The sequence below is a fragment of the Engystomops pustulosus genome, chromosome 2 (genome assembly GCF_040894005.1).
Source record: "Engystomops pustulosus chromosome 2, aEngPut4.maternal, whole genome shotgun sequence".
Lineage (NCBI taxonomy): Eukaryota > Metazoa > Chordata > Amphibia > Anura > Leptodactylidae > Engystomops > Engystomops pustulosus.
In genome coordinates, this window is record NC_092412.1 from 116,323,669 (window position 1) to 116,337,798 (window position 14,130).

At 43.4% G+C, this 14,130-nt stretch overlaps 1 protein-coding gene across 2 annotated transcripts in view; it reads right to left on the reverse strand.

Moving 5' to 3' along the window:
* Nucleotides 1-13,582, reverse strand: part of AKAP1 (A-kinase anchoring protein 1) — a 38,367-nt gene extending 24,785 nt beyond the window's left edge. Inside the window, exon 1 of one of the 2 annotated variants that reach the window (XM_072136105.1) lies at nucleotides 13,436-13,582. The gene's annotated coding sequence lies outside the window, so the exon portion shown is untranslated. Of the gene's footprint in view, nucleotides 1-13,260; nucleotides 13,385-13,435 lie in introns of those variants that run through there. The other variant, XM_072136106.1, reaches the window with a different exon arrangement.
* Between the last annotated feature and the right edge of the window lie 548 nt (nucleotides 13,583-14,130).

Below are 14,130 nucleotides of genomic sequence, written 5' to 3' on the forward strand. Positions count from 1 at the left end.
GGAGCAGCTCACAAGGATCCCATCACAGCCTTTATCTAGTGAATTTATACATTAATAATTGCAAAATCCTCTTTTCTTTATTATGTAAATAGAGGCAATTCTCTCTAATGGCAGTTTTTGAAAATATATTTAGGTTAGGGGGGTTATTTTGCCTGACTGGTTCTCTTTAAGGACACCTAACCCCTCGTTACAGCCTGACCTCTCTGCCCCATATGACCTGATGAGGCTCTCTGGATGAATTACATTAGTCCCAGGCTGCATTAATCAGCTGTAAGGAGTCTAACACATTTTTATTGATGATCCTTGTTTCTATGGCAGCACAAAATTTTGAAAATTCAATTGTTGAAAGGAATCTGGAGTTACAATCAAAGTATACCTGTTCCGACTGTGTATTAAGGGAACCAGACACCACATTTTTCATAAATACAGTTAGTGGCAGGTTCCGATAAAGCCCTAGTAACTATCCAACACTGTTCTTTTAGCTAAAAACTGTTTCCCTCAGATCCCTACAAAACCAGAGTTATAAACTTGCGTACTACTATGCATCTTTAGAGCGATTCAAGGGGAATGGCCTAATTTCATGTGACCAGGTTGACATCACAAGTCATTTAGCCTCTTAACATTAGCAAACTGTACCCCATGCACATATGACCACAAAAAATTAGAGCAGCCTTTCATGATGTATGCTTGGTGTAGTTTTCTAATGTTAGAAGGCTAAAGGACATGTACTGTCGTCACCCTGGTCACACGACATTACTGCTGCATGCAGATGGCAGGGGGAGGAGCTGCTGGATTACATCTGAGGTCACGCCAACCTCAACTCGCAATAGACATGCTTTGACACTAGGTAAAATTTTGTAAAAGTTGAATCGGAGGGGAATAACTTTTAGCTAAAAGAAAGGTGTCAGCTAGTTACTAGGACTCTATGGGAACCTGCCAATAGATGTATTTGTGAATAATGTGGTGACAGGTTCCCTTTAAACTCCTACTTTGTCACTCCTATTTTTACCCAATATTTTCCGATATTAAGCCCCCTGCACATGACCATAATGGAACCATAGCTTTGGGGATAACATATGTCCCATCTCTTGATATCCCTTGTGCTGACATTCTTCTATTTTGAGGTTATAACACAGATTTTACATGTCTATAGATTATACATTGTAATTTTTATTTTCTACAATAAACTTTTTAATCTTTCCTTTTGTGTAGATAGGTGTGTATTATGGCTCATTCTTGTTTTATAATAGTATAGTCATAGCTTTTAGAGCATTAGTATTTTATTCACACAAAGTTTCTGCTAGGTGTCATACAGAACAGTTGTTATAAATGAAAATACTTGAGAATATTGGAAATTCTGCAATGATAAAATTGTGTAATATGGCTACTTCTGGGCTTAATACAGAGTCATTAATGGTAAATTTACGGGCCTTCACCAGGTCCGTTTGATGCCATACAATCTGTATGCATTCTTAATTCCACACCACATTCCATAGTAGGCATTAAAAGCAGACAACCACTGATAGCAGTGCCGGCTGAACTAGTAAGCTAGTTCCATGAGGCATATGAGAAAAAGTGCTCAGACCAGCTACTTGACATACAGGAGCAGCTTGGTGCAACTCTTTAAATTCACTTTGTTCTAGAGCTTCAACCCTTCATTTTCACTACTCATGGAATCAAAGGATTCTAGTAAGTAGAGCTAGGAGAGGGGGAAGAAAAAAAAAAAAAAAAAAAGTATTCGGCAGCACAAGCAGCATGGTTTACACAGATTTATTGCAAGTTTTGCCCCACTCAATGGAATGGGTAAAGTCTACAGCATAAATAATGCATTATCCTGTCTTTCATACATCTAGTGGTACCTTTAAATACTGAAGATTTCACAACAAATATTAAGCAACATACACATCCAATGTATATATTACATTAGGCAAAAGATCTTTTTCCAAGCTAGAAAACCTGACTTTACAAATTTAAATTTATAAAAATTCCAGCTCCACTAAAATGTTCACCATCTTTGCATTCCTTTTTTCCTGGTCACTGTAGCAATGCTAAGATTAATGCAGAATTTCTTCAGAGTGCCTTACTCCTATAGCAGAAGAGCTTCACTACTTAGCATGTACATAAAGTACAGCACAAATTCATCTAAACTAAAAGCCTAGATTAGGGGATGTGCAACCACATAGAGCATGTTAAGCCATGAGCTGTGATCTGCACCTTGCTGAGTGTCACAATATATAGTCCACAAAAATAGAAATGGACAGCACTCAGCAGTCTTCTAATAGTCTTCTTATACAAAATCATACTTGCATATAGGACGCATATAAACATGAGCGAAGGGAGGACGTGTTGAGACCTATAATGAGGCAATGGCCGTTTTGCGCTAGTTGCCCATGTCGTTAAGGAGTCAATTTTGCTTCCAAAACAAATTTTAAAGTCGATTGACAATTTTGGCACATTTGTATCAAAACAAAAATTTACCGCTTAAGTAGTTGATATACAGAGTACAACAATTAGGACTGCATATTCTGGCACTGTTGGAATTTTCTGACTAACCCCCAAGTTTTGCAATCATATTGTCAAAAGGGGCGGAGCTAGACTGTCTGCTCCTGCCCAAGCTTACCCATATGAAACTAGAGTCTTATTAGCCAAGTTTAGAGGGAAAATTGCAAACAGAATATTAACCCCTTTAGTGCCAGCATTTAATATTCCATGCCATGTACTGGGAATGGCTTATATACTGGTATATATATATTAAGAGAATAATTTGTGTGTTGAAAAACCACCACTGAAATAAACTGTACTCGCCTTTCCCCGCAACAGCACCGCTGACCAAATGTGCCCTGAAGATGTTTGTGTCTATACCTGCCTTAGATATTGCTTCAAGAACCAACCCCTAATGATGTTTGGAGATGCTCTCCTGATCGGGGTTCTAGACGTGATAAACAATTCTGTAACTTTTCCCCGTTTGTGTCAGTTCTAGGTATTTTCTCATTGCAGAGACCATGCAAAAAATCTAGGTCTAGTGAATCCTCGATTAAAGCAATCTCTACTAGACTTTGGTTTATGTGTGAGCTTTTCGATCTGCCTTAAGGATCACATGGAACCTCCCTGGTGTCTGTGACAACCATGGTTCGTTAATATGGATAAGCGGTAATTTCACTGTTCTTGCTGCCAGGGCTAGCACCATTAAACATGCTAGTTTTATAGCGGCTGTCCTAAGAGACAGTGGGGCTTATTTCCTAAGGGTCCCGCTGCCGCATTTTCATCGGTTTTCCCAACTTTTCTGGATCGCGGGGGATTGTGTTGAGCGCAATCGTTTTGTGTCACAATCGTGCCGGCTTTCACGCGACACAAATCGGGGGTGTGGGCCGTCGGATTCGGACTACGAGCAGGAAATTTAAATTGTGTCGCAAGCCACGGACTTACATGCACCAGGAAGAAGGTGAACTCCGGCGGACCTGATCGGGGAAGCGACATGCAGGAAATCGGGCACACGATCTTCATGAATCGCAGCAGAGTTCATCCTCGTCGGACAGTCCGGATCTGGGATCGCGAAGGGACTGGGTAGGTAAATGTGCCCCAGTGTCTCTGGGTGTAAGGAGCTCAAATATTTGTGCAAGACATCTATGTCCCACATAGATGTACATTTGGTCTGGATGTTATGGCTCCACTTATTAATTTCAAAGTTAAATCCTATTCCTCTACTGAAATGGGAACGTAACCACATTTGTGACTCTCAGCAACTGGTTGGAGCCAGCATGGCTATTAATCTTGCGATTAAACTCGCCATCTTCATCAGTGTGATGTCTGGCTTTTGGCAAACATGTCCTGGCAGCCTTTGGACCTCTGCCCATTTTACTCTGGGTACACTCAGGTGGAATAAGTGTGTGTTTATGTGCAACCCTGAAAATATCAGACTGGGAAACCAGTCTTCCTCAACAAGTCTAATGTCGTGTTTCTGTGAACCATCAACTGGACCGAATCTGAATATACTATGCATAGGATACCATGAGACCTGAAATGTGTTATGATGGTCTTTAACACTCTGAATGTTTATGGAGTATTCAAGAGGTCGAACACCATCACATTCCTGTGATAGATTTGGTCTTCCCAATAAAATTGAAACAACCTTCTGTGCTTTGGAGCAATTGAGATTGTGTGGAAAGTCTTTTAGGTCTCTTTATTAGAAACAAATACTTCAGGGAACTTTTAGTTCATTATGTCACTTGAACGAAGCGAACTACTTGGAGTTGCAGCTTTAAGTTGTTAAATATTGAGTGTGTTTCATCCCCTTCATTATTCCAACATGAGGTGCTATAGCTGCAAGTCGCCCTGTCCTCGGGGTCTGACTCGAAGGTGTCCGACACAACCACCTTCTTTTTGCTCGGTTTGTGTTTTATAACCTCTTCCTCTGAAGATGAGGAAGCCGAGTATATCCCCATCAGCCTTTTTTTTGTCACTTTCGGCGACATTCTTGCCATAGCAGAAGCTTCCAGGGAGCATGCATCCTCCTCCATAGCCGGTGGAAAAAATTTTGAGGTGAAGCACACGCGCTCCGTAAGCACCATGTGACCACAGTGGCTAAGGAGTGCTGCGGTGGTCACTTCTATTGCACCGGACTTTACAGCAGGCAGTCGCTGGCACCCATTAGCTGGTGCTGGGTGGCTGCCTCCCGTAGAACAAATACAGGGAGTATGGGTTTGCTATATACTAGAGGGCATGGGCTGGTTGGCTATATGAAATTGAACCCACAATCTCCTCCCTCCACCTGCCATAGAGAGTCGCTATCCACTAGACTATGGGGTTTATGGGTGTCTATGGGAGGATTTTATGTAACAGAGCTTCACTGTGACACAGGCTGAATATACTGGTATATGGAGAGGCATCTTCTCAGATTATTATCATTAAAATGATTATTATGGAGATTATAAATATTTTAAGCATATAATCCAGTTAAAGGACAAAAGAAAAAAAAGGGCTCATTCAGACGGGTGTGTCCGCCGCTCATCCGATGTGAAGTCTATTCAGTCCATATTGTATCTATTTTTTCACGATCCTTTTTCGGGGGAAAAAAAAAAGCTGCAACACTCTACATATGGTTGTGCAATTTTTTTTGCAGATCCATTGACTTTATGGATGTGCGTGGTTTGCACTCACTGTCGGCACATGTGTGGGAAAAAATGCGAACAGACCCATAGGAGACATTGGGTCCGTTTGCCATCTGCAAAAAAAGGATAGCACGTGGACATCAAAAACGCCTGTCTATATGAGCCCTAAATTATACTATTTAGTATACTATTTTATATTAACATTACTAGGACAACCTTTACATCACATATACTGCACAGTTGTAAAGCACTAAAGCTTCTCCTGGCATATCACTGGTGACAGTTACTTGTGTTTCAATAGAAATGCAAATTTGATCAGACCGAGTCCCGCCCCCAGGCATTTGCATTACAATTCTAAATTCAATGTAAATGCTCCATGTGACCGCACCCCAAACATTCAGATAATACTTTTTTTTTTCCTTTTCTTGAAAGCATCGGTATTGAGTAATGCAATTCTTTTCTGGGTATCGTATCACACTTAAAATTCTGGTATCAGTGCAACCCTAGCTGAGACCAATGCATTTTCCACCCTATACTTATACTCGTGTCAATAGGGTTTAATTTTTTTTTTTTGTGGTAAAATTAAACTCGAGTATATAATATATCTCAGTTTCCACATATTCATAAGCTAATAACTTTTTAATACTTCGGTTAATAGAGCTTACACAGGTTCATACACTTTATGACCTTTTGATCATCTTTTTAAAATGTGTTCCAAAATGGTGATAGAGGTTTAGTATCCATGCCTCCATTTCAGGCTCCATTCACGGGTTTTATAGAGGTGTATTACACCCAGTCAAAGTGCAAGAAAGCACACTGTCTTACTAACCGACGGCCGTGCCCCTGTGTCCTGCTTTGCGGCACAGTCAGTCAGCTGAGAGGGGAGGGGCGAGAAGCTTTCCCCCCTTCTCCACCTGGCCGTGTGCTTTGGCAGAGCATAGCAGACGTTTGTGTGAATGAAGCCTAAGAGTAGAAATATTCACAAAACTATTGCTGGCTGTGAACAAAACTCACTTGAAATCAGACTACACTTCCCTTTGTCAAGAATATATAAGGAGGGATAAAATATTTATTAAGTAGACTGGCTTCTGCATTTCTTCACAATCCAGAGCTTGGCCTGCTATTCTGCTTACAAGCAGCAGCTGTCAGGCTGCAAGCTGCCCAGCTACAGTAAACACTCTACATATACATACCCTTGTAGGGTTTGCTAACTTCAACAGGATCATGTGCACAACACTGCAGGCTGGAAAGGATATGAAAAGAGAAGCCAATGAAAATTTCAACAGAAAGTTCTGCAGTGTCTGCTAAGGATAGATTTGATAACTTGCAAAGCATTTTCTGTACACTTTCTGTCATTACTCATGACAACACAATCTACAAAAGGTGTACAACAGTCCGTTTTTCTTCATTTTCCTCTGTAAACTAAAGCTTGAATGGAACACAAACACATAGAAAAACTAAACATAAAAATAGGTTTAGTTTAGTTTTTTTTTTGGGGGGAGGGGGTCTGGAAGACTTTTGCAAACAAAATTTGTATACGATCCAAAATTTACAATACGTTAATTCAGCAAATAACTATTCCACACACTAACCAACAGATCCTGCACTCTTTCCCTTAGCTTTAGCATCTGATCTCTAAAGCCACTCCATAATTCATGCTTCCTTACACTGAGGGTGAACAGAAGATCTACTTAAATGTGCACCAAAGGTTTCACTCTTGTGATAAGAGCATTAACACTGCCAGACTTCTACAAACAAACCTAGGCTATGCCAGCTGCCGCCTAACAATTCTGCTAACCTTATGACTTGCTACAAAGCAAGTGCAGGCAAGTGCATACACCATGTGTTAAATATACATGTTACAAAGTCTATTATCAACTGCATTGTAAATTTTCAAGGATGAAATCACATGAGGTTGTGGTACAAGCCTGCCTTTTAATATAATCATGTCATCCTCATTATGAATCTCAACTCTGTAAAACTAGAATTTCATTGTAAATAGAGGCTACTTTTTTCATCTGATGTTGGATCTTGTGTTTCTCATGGACTTCTAATTGTTTATCATTAAAAATAAATATTGTAATAACTAACAGATCTTGGCAGAGACGATTCATACAAAGGTCATTTCCTTGGTCTGTAAATGTCCCAGTGGTAACCAGTCCACTGTTGGCCATTACAAACTCTATAACAAGTGGCAGCACTATGGCTAGCAGACCCCCAAGTAGGCAAGGATTCTGTCAGGGTGCAAGGTAAGTTATAACACACAAATTATATTGTAATACAAATGCTTAGAGAAGGCAGAAAGGCATATTTGTAATGCAGGCGTCATTGGCTTCTACAACCTTTAGTGAAAATTAGTTCCCAGTTCACAGGTTCTCTTTTAATGTGCTCCAACACATTGCTTTATCTGCCAAAAAAAAAAAAAAAAAATCTAGTCTTTCCCCTTCTTTAGGGTACATTCACACGTGGTAAGCCCACCATGTGGGCATACCGCCATGTGCTGGAGAGGAGGAGGAGGTGGCCGCTCCTCCCTCCATAGAAAAAAGTGGCTCACGGCCGCACACATGCCAAAAGATAGAGCATGCTCTATCTTTTTGCGGTGTGCGGCCCGGATCGAAACTGGAAGAATAGTGGACTGAAAAAAGTCACACCTGAGCGATGCAAGACTAGTGATGCCTTGTGGCTGAAGATATGCTGTAGTTCTTCAAAGCAAAGGTCTGTACACTTCCTACTGGCTGTTATAACCATCAGAAAATTTTGTTATTATCTATGTAATCAAAGGCACTGGTCGGTTGACACCACTGACCGGTTAAACCAGACATTGCTGGACTCCTTACATTGTCATACACCACCACCACACCCCCACCCAGGCTAGGGGATGTAATCTTGGATGCAGGAGTTTGATTTCAGAGCAAGGTGACAACCCTGCTGGGTTTCCCACCAAACAGGTGGTTTATATTTCCAAATTTGTAACAATGCTTCCTCCTTGGGACCATTGGAACAATTACTAACTAGTTCCTCTTCCGAAGATCTTTGCCTCTCTCCCTCTGAATCCTCTCATACGATCACCTAGGTTTATTCAATATTAATACGAGCGGGTACAATGGACCCGCTACCAAAATGTGTCTGGGAAAGGGACCTCAACAAATCACTCAACCCAGCACAATGGCAAAAGACGCCGATCTTGATGCATTAATCGTCAATATTCTGACATTTACAAAGGATTAAATTACAAGACACTAACTGAATGGTACAGAAGGCTGGCAAGGCTGTATACAAAATGTTCCCCACTGTCCCAGATACTTGCTGGTGCTGCGGCAAAGCTCAGCCTTTTCTACTTTGTCTTGTTGTCTGTAGATGTTTACCTTCAATATTGGCAGGTTAGGACAATGTTCTGTTATTGATTATTTCCTTTACCTTCCTAGATGTCTGTGTCACATCTGGAAGCACATACTAAAATAATATCTATAAGCATCTCTATTTGAACAACTTCAAATATACAATGTTGAGGATTGCAACTTCTCCCTTTTTAACTTCAACGAGCCAACGTTGCAATACCTAGCAAAGAAGTCATTACATGTACGGGGTGAAAAGTATACACTCACCGGCCACTTTATTAGGTACACCTGTCCAACTGCTCATTAACACTTAATTTCTAATCAGCCAATCACATGGCAGAAACTCAGCGCATTTAGGCATGTAGACATGGTCAAGACAATCTCCTCCAGTTCAAACCGAGCATCAGTACGGGGAAGAAAGGTGATTTGAGTGCCTTTGAACGTGGCATGGTTGTTGGTGCCAGAAGGGCTGGTCTGAGTATTTCAGAAACTGCTGATCTACTGGGATTTTCACGTACAACCATCTCTAGGGTTTACAGAGAATGGTCCGAAAAAGAAAAAACATCCAGTGAGTGGCAGTTCTGTGGGCGGAAATGCCTTGTTGATGCCAGAGGTCAGAGGAGAATGGGCAGACTGGTTCGAGCTGATAGAAAGGCAACAGTGACTCAAATCGCCACCCGTTACAACCAAAGTAGGCAGAAGAGCATCTCTGAACGCACAGCACGTCGAACTTTGAGGCAGATGGGCTACAGCAGCAGAAGACCACACCGGGTGGCACTCCTTTCAGCTAAGAACAGGAAACTGAGGCTACAATTTGCACAAGCTCATCAAAATTGGACAGTAGAAGATTGGAAAAACGTTGCCTGGTCTGATGAGTCGATTTCTGCTGCGACATTCGGATGGTAGGGTCAGAATTTGGCATCAACAACATGAAAGCATGGATCCATCCTGTCTTGTATCAACGGTTCAGGCTGGTGGTGGTGGCGTCATGGTGTGGGGAATATTTTCTTGGCACTCTTTGGGCCCCTTGGTACCAACACCACAGCCTACCTGAGTATTGTTGCTGACCATGTCCATCCCTTTATGACCACAATGTACCCAACATCTGATGGCTACTTTCAGCAGGATAATGCGCCATGTCATAAAGCTGGAATCATCTCAGACTGGTTTCTTGAACATGACAATGAGGTCACTGTACTCAAATGGCCTCCACAGTCACCAGATCTCAATCCAATAGAGCATCTTTGGGATGTGGTGGAACGGGAGATTCACATCATGGATGTGCAGCCGACAAATCTGCGGCAACTGTGTGATGCCATCATGTCAATATGGACCAAAATCTCTGCGGAATGCTTCCAGCACCTTGATTGAATCTATGCCACGAAGAATTGAGGCAGTTCTGAAGGCAAAAGGGGGGTCCAACCCGTTACTAGCATGGTGTACCTAATAAAGTGGCCGGTGAGTGTATATAGCAGTACAAGTCAAATTGCACCAGAGACCCTTCAAAATAGTTTGAGTAAAAACTCACCAATATAAAAATGTACTACTTAGTTCAAAGAGAACTGGTAATGCAAAATTAATGCATCCAAAATAAAGACTTCATTTAAATAAATATGAAAAAGCACTGCAAATGATGCATTATAAAATTTAGTCGATTTGCCCTGCCTCCTTGTTCCCGATCGACAGGTAAAGTGCTATGATGTTCTGCTGTATGGTTCATTAAAAGCTCTGTTACATCATTGGGTACTTCATGTAGTGTGACCAGGATGACATTACCAAAGGTTCTGTTAGATCTTAAAGATCTACCCCATGTATGTATCTGATCACATGACATCACAGTAGCCTCCATGGGGGATGTGGAGAAGTAGAAATCCATGGAGGCTGCTGTGATGTAATCAGATACACACATGGGGTAGACGTTGCAGACCCAACAGGACTTTAGATAAGGTCACTCTGTTGACATGAAATGCTTAGAAGAGAAATGGGACAAAGGGAGGAGTAGATGGGAGGGTCCGGCTATGCAGGACATGCCCCCTCTGATGCAAGGGAACATGATATAAAGTTTATTTATGTAGACGTGAGGGAAACAAGGTATAGCTAAGAGAAAAGTGTCAGTTAACCCCTTAGCGCTCCGCAGCTCTACAGCTCTGGGTCCTGCAATTAGCGCTCAATGCAGTAGAGATACAGCGCGGAGACAATGCTGGTTCGGCTCTGCACCGGAGCCGAGCAGGCATCGGGGGGGGGGGGGGGGTTGTGGGATGTCAGCGGTAATGCAGTGACCAGCGCAACCGTGGTAGGCCCCCGATCAGGACCCCAGAGATGCCTGAAGGCAGTGCCTCTAAGATTGCATCAGTGAAGTCATCTTAAAGGCACAGTGTCAGCCTATGCATGGACCGCCCCAACCCCACCCCCTCATGAATACTGAATACGTCGGACAGCTTTGCGAGTGGTCCGGCGATTACATTGTACCCCGCCACAGTTGTAGATAGCGTTACCGGAGGTTTCCGGTAACACTATCCTTCTAAGACTGCGGTGTTTGTTCAAGCTCTAGGAGCTGCTTACTTTAGTAAGCAGCACGTAGTGGCGAAATTTTGGGTGACAGGTCCTCTTTAAAGGAAACCTACCATTTCAAATGGTAGGTTTAAGCTGTAAACACCGAGCACCAGCTCAGGGTGAGCTGGTGCCGGTGCTTAGTTTCGTTAGTGTTAAAACCGCGGTATCGCGGTTTTAACACTTTTTAAACTTTATAGCAGAAACTGCTTCGGCGCTTCGTGCGCGCGCCTACATAGGAAATGCCGCAGGCGCGCGCAGCGCCGAATCGGCTTCTGCTATAAAGTTTAAAAAGGGCTAGCTATCACTAGCTGTATATGCAGTGACTATTTATATAAGGGCAATTTACGGCATCCTTTTCTGGGCAAAGAAAGATGGTTCAAACTTAACTCATTATCAAATATCTTTAAAACAGCAAGTTCCAGAACTGCTGCTTTAATGCCTTCAACCCAAAATTATGTAGAACAGGGCAATGGTAGTTCCAGATGTTACAGCATAAGAAAAGTGCAGTAAATTCTGGTAAGAGCAGCAGTTGGCAGAGGAAATCTAGTAGTGACAAGGACCTTGCCCCAAATGTGGTTGTCTCGTCTGCACAACATAGATCTAAAACTTTAGCAAGGGAGGCTGCAGCTTGTGCAATCTGGCCCTTAGCTCCTAATACCCAACTATTGTTGGGAATAGAAGGGGAAAAGAAAACATTTTTAAAGACCAACTAACAATTAAGTTTTAATTTGGAAAATAGAGACAAAAGAAAAAAAAGGAATTTGAGGACAGAACACAGCTGTTTGATGAAGGGGGTCCTGCATGCTAGGACCCTCACCAGTTACAAGGTCTTGTGCTCCCTGTAAATGAAGCCGCGGTTGTGCATGCAACTGTCTGCTTCAATAATTTATTATGGGATCATACAGTAAATCACTAAGTTATCCGACAAAGATGAATCGAAGCAGCACCTGCCTCATTCTGGTGAGGTAGTAGGGAATGCTGTTTCTTTGGGATAGCAGGGGTCAAATGGTTCAGATATCCACGGATCAGATAGTGGTCCCAGAAAATGTGAACTTGTACTTGTGGAACACCATTTTAATGAACAAATACATGCAAGTTATTTTTAAATTTAACATTGTAACCTGGCAAAACACCAGGAAAAGCATCAAGTGCCAATCATGAAAATAGAGGTGTAATATCCATAGATTTAACAAAGCAGCGGTCTCAGAGCAGCCTGCTTGTCCATTCATCTATAGTGCTCACAGAGATAGCATTACAGCTCTCTTCTATCCTCATTTGTCTCACATTTCACACCCAGTGGCGGCGTGGACAGACATGCAGTGCCTGAACGTATAACAAGCCGGCTACCTGAAAAACTGCACGGCCAATAAAGACCAATACATAAAGTGCTTAAACCACCAGCACGTGTGCGCTCTGCTCCCAACAATTCATTACTGAAAAGTCATTTATCCAGACAGTCCAGTCTTCATGCTGGGATTACATAGGAATGGCAGAAGAATCCCACAGCTCTGGTGTCAGTCCTGGCACTCTGCAGCATGTGTACAAACAATAGTACAAGGTTACTACGCCCGATGCTGGGCAATGTGCTAGATAAAAGTTCTAGGAACGCAGTCCGTGCCATATGAGTTTTGCGGTGGTTGTGCTGGCGACACTTGTGGATGGCACAGGGGCACCGAGTTCCCAATGTCATACACAAGGCATGGCTGATGACCTTTGAGCTTGACATCTAGTACTGGTCTGGGTGACCTTGATAAGGTACCTCAGGACACACAGCTGCCCCTGAAGGTGAAAGTGTCTGAGCTGGTGAGAGGGCAGCTGCACTGTGTGCCCGCCCAGGCCTTCCATGAGGAATGTTCATGGTGTCCAGCTGCTCCATGTCACCACATTGTACTCCCACAAGTTACCGCACCATGTGACTGAGGTCACCCCGCGGCCCAGTACATACAGCGTATAAATACGAGTCTGCCGATAAAAATAGATTCGTGATGGCAGCTGCTATATATAGAGGCCAGGCCGAGCTGCCCTGCTCCCTGTGTGAGGGATGAGCGGCTGTCCTGTGTCACCCAGCGGCCGGGCCACTGTCATCTCCAGCCAATACACGTGCAGAGCGCCCGCAGCCGGGAAATCACAGCCCCGCTCCTGACGCCACCCCTCCGCTGTGTACTCAGCCCCGCACACACGTGGGCGCCCAGAAGGACACACAGCGATGGAAGAGGTCACAGGCGCCGCTCACCATCGCACCCACATACACAAGCGTCTACCTGGCCGAGCACCGGGAGGCTGCACCGGCAGTGACACCGGGGATCCTCGGTGAGCTCGAGTCACACCAATGGAGAACGCGTCCGCAGACTTAGCGGCCATCCTGCAACCCAACAGGCAGCCATGCGCCCTCCTGTGCACTTACTCACACCTGGGACATAGCGGCCTCCAACTCACCTAAGCCGAGCGCTTGCGGCTTACTGCTCCGAACACCGTCTGAGAGGCGTGGAAAGCGGAGGAGGAGCGAGTGTGCTTCTCTCCACGCCTCGACCAATCAGTGCCCGGGTGCCGACTGCGTCACAAAGAGCGGAGGAAAAAAAAAAAAAGAACAACACAACGCACATTAGTAACGAGGAGGAGAGCGCCGGGATAGGAGCGTGACGTCACCGAGGATCCTCGTCCTGACGTGATTTCCTTTTCCTATGGAGTGTGGATGCGGCGCCGTGCCGGGGACGTCCCTGGCCTCTAGTGTCCTGTCGTGTTGTCAGAACTCCATATAGTAGCACAGGTTACTATTCTCCATGACAAAACAGGGGCTTTTTAATCCCTTCATGAACAGAATTTGGTGGAAAAAAATAGTTATTGCGCCAATAAAAATATTGTGGCCAAGCTAAAACTTCAAATAAAAAGCATTTTATAGAAAGAACATTAAAAAATATGTACCCTCGTATAATGTGATAAATTATACCAAAAAGATTTTATAAATACCCTCACCCTGCTGCAGAACCATTTCAGTGGTGTGATATGTGGAGAAAACCAGGCACTGCCCATAGGCACTGCCCATCACCTGCCAAATACAATCCCAACAGTGACACATGGTGGTGGCAGCATAAAGCTATGGGGGTGGTTTACAGCTGCGGACCTAAACTCAA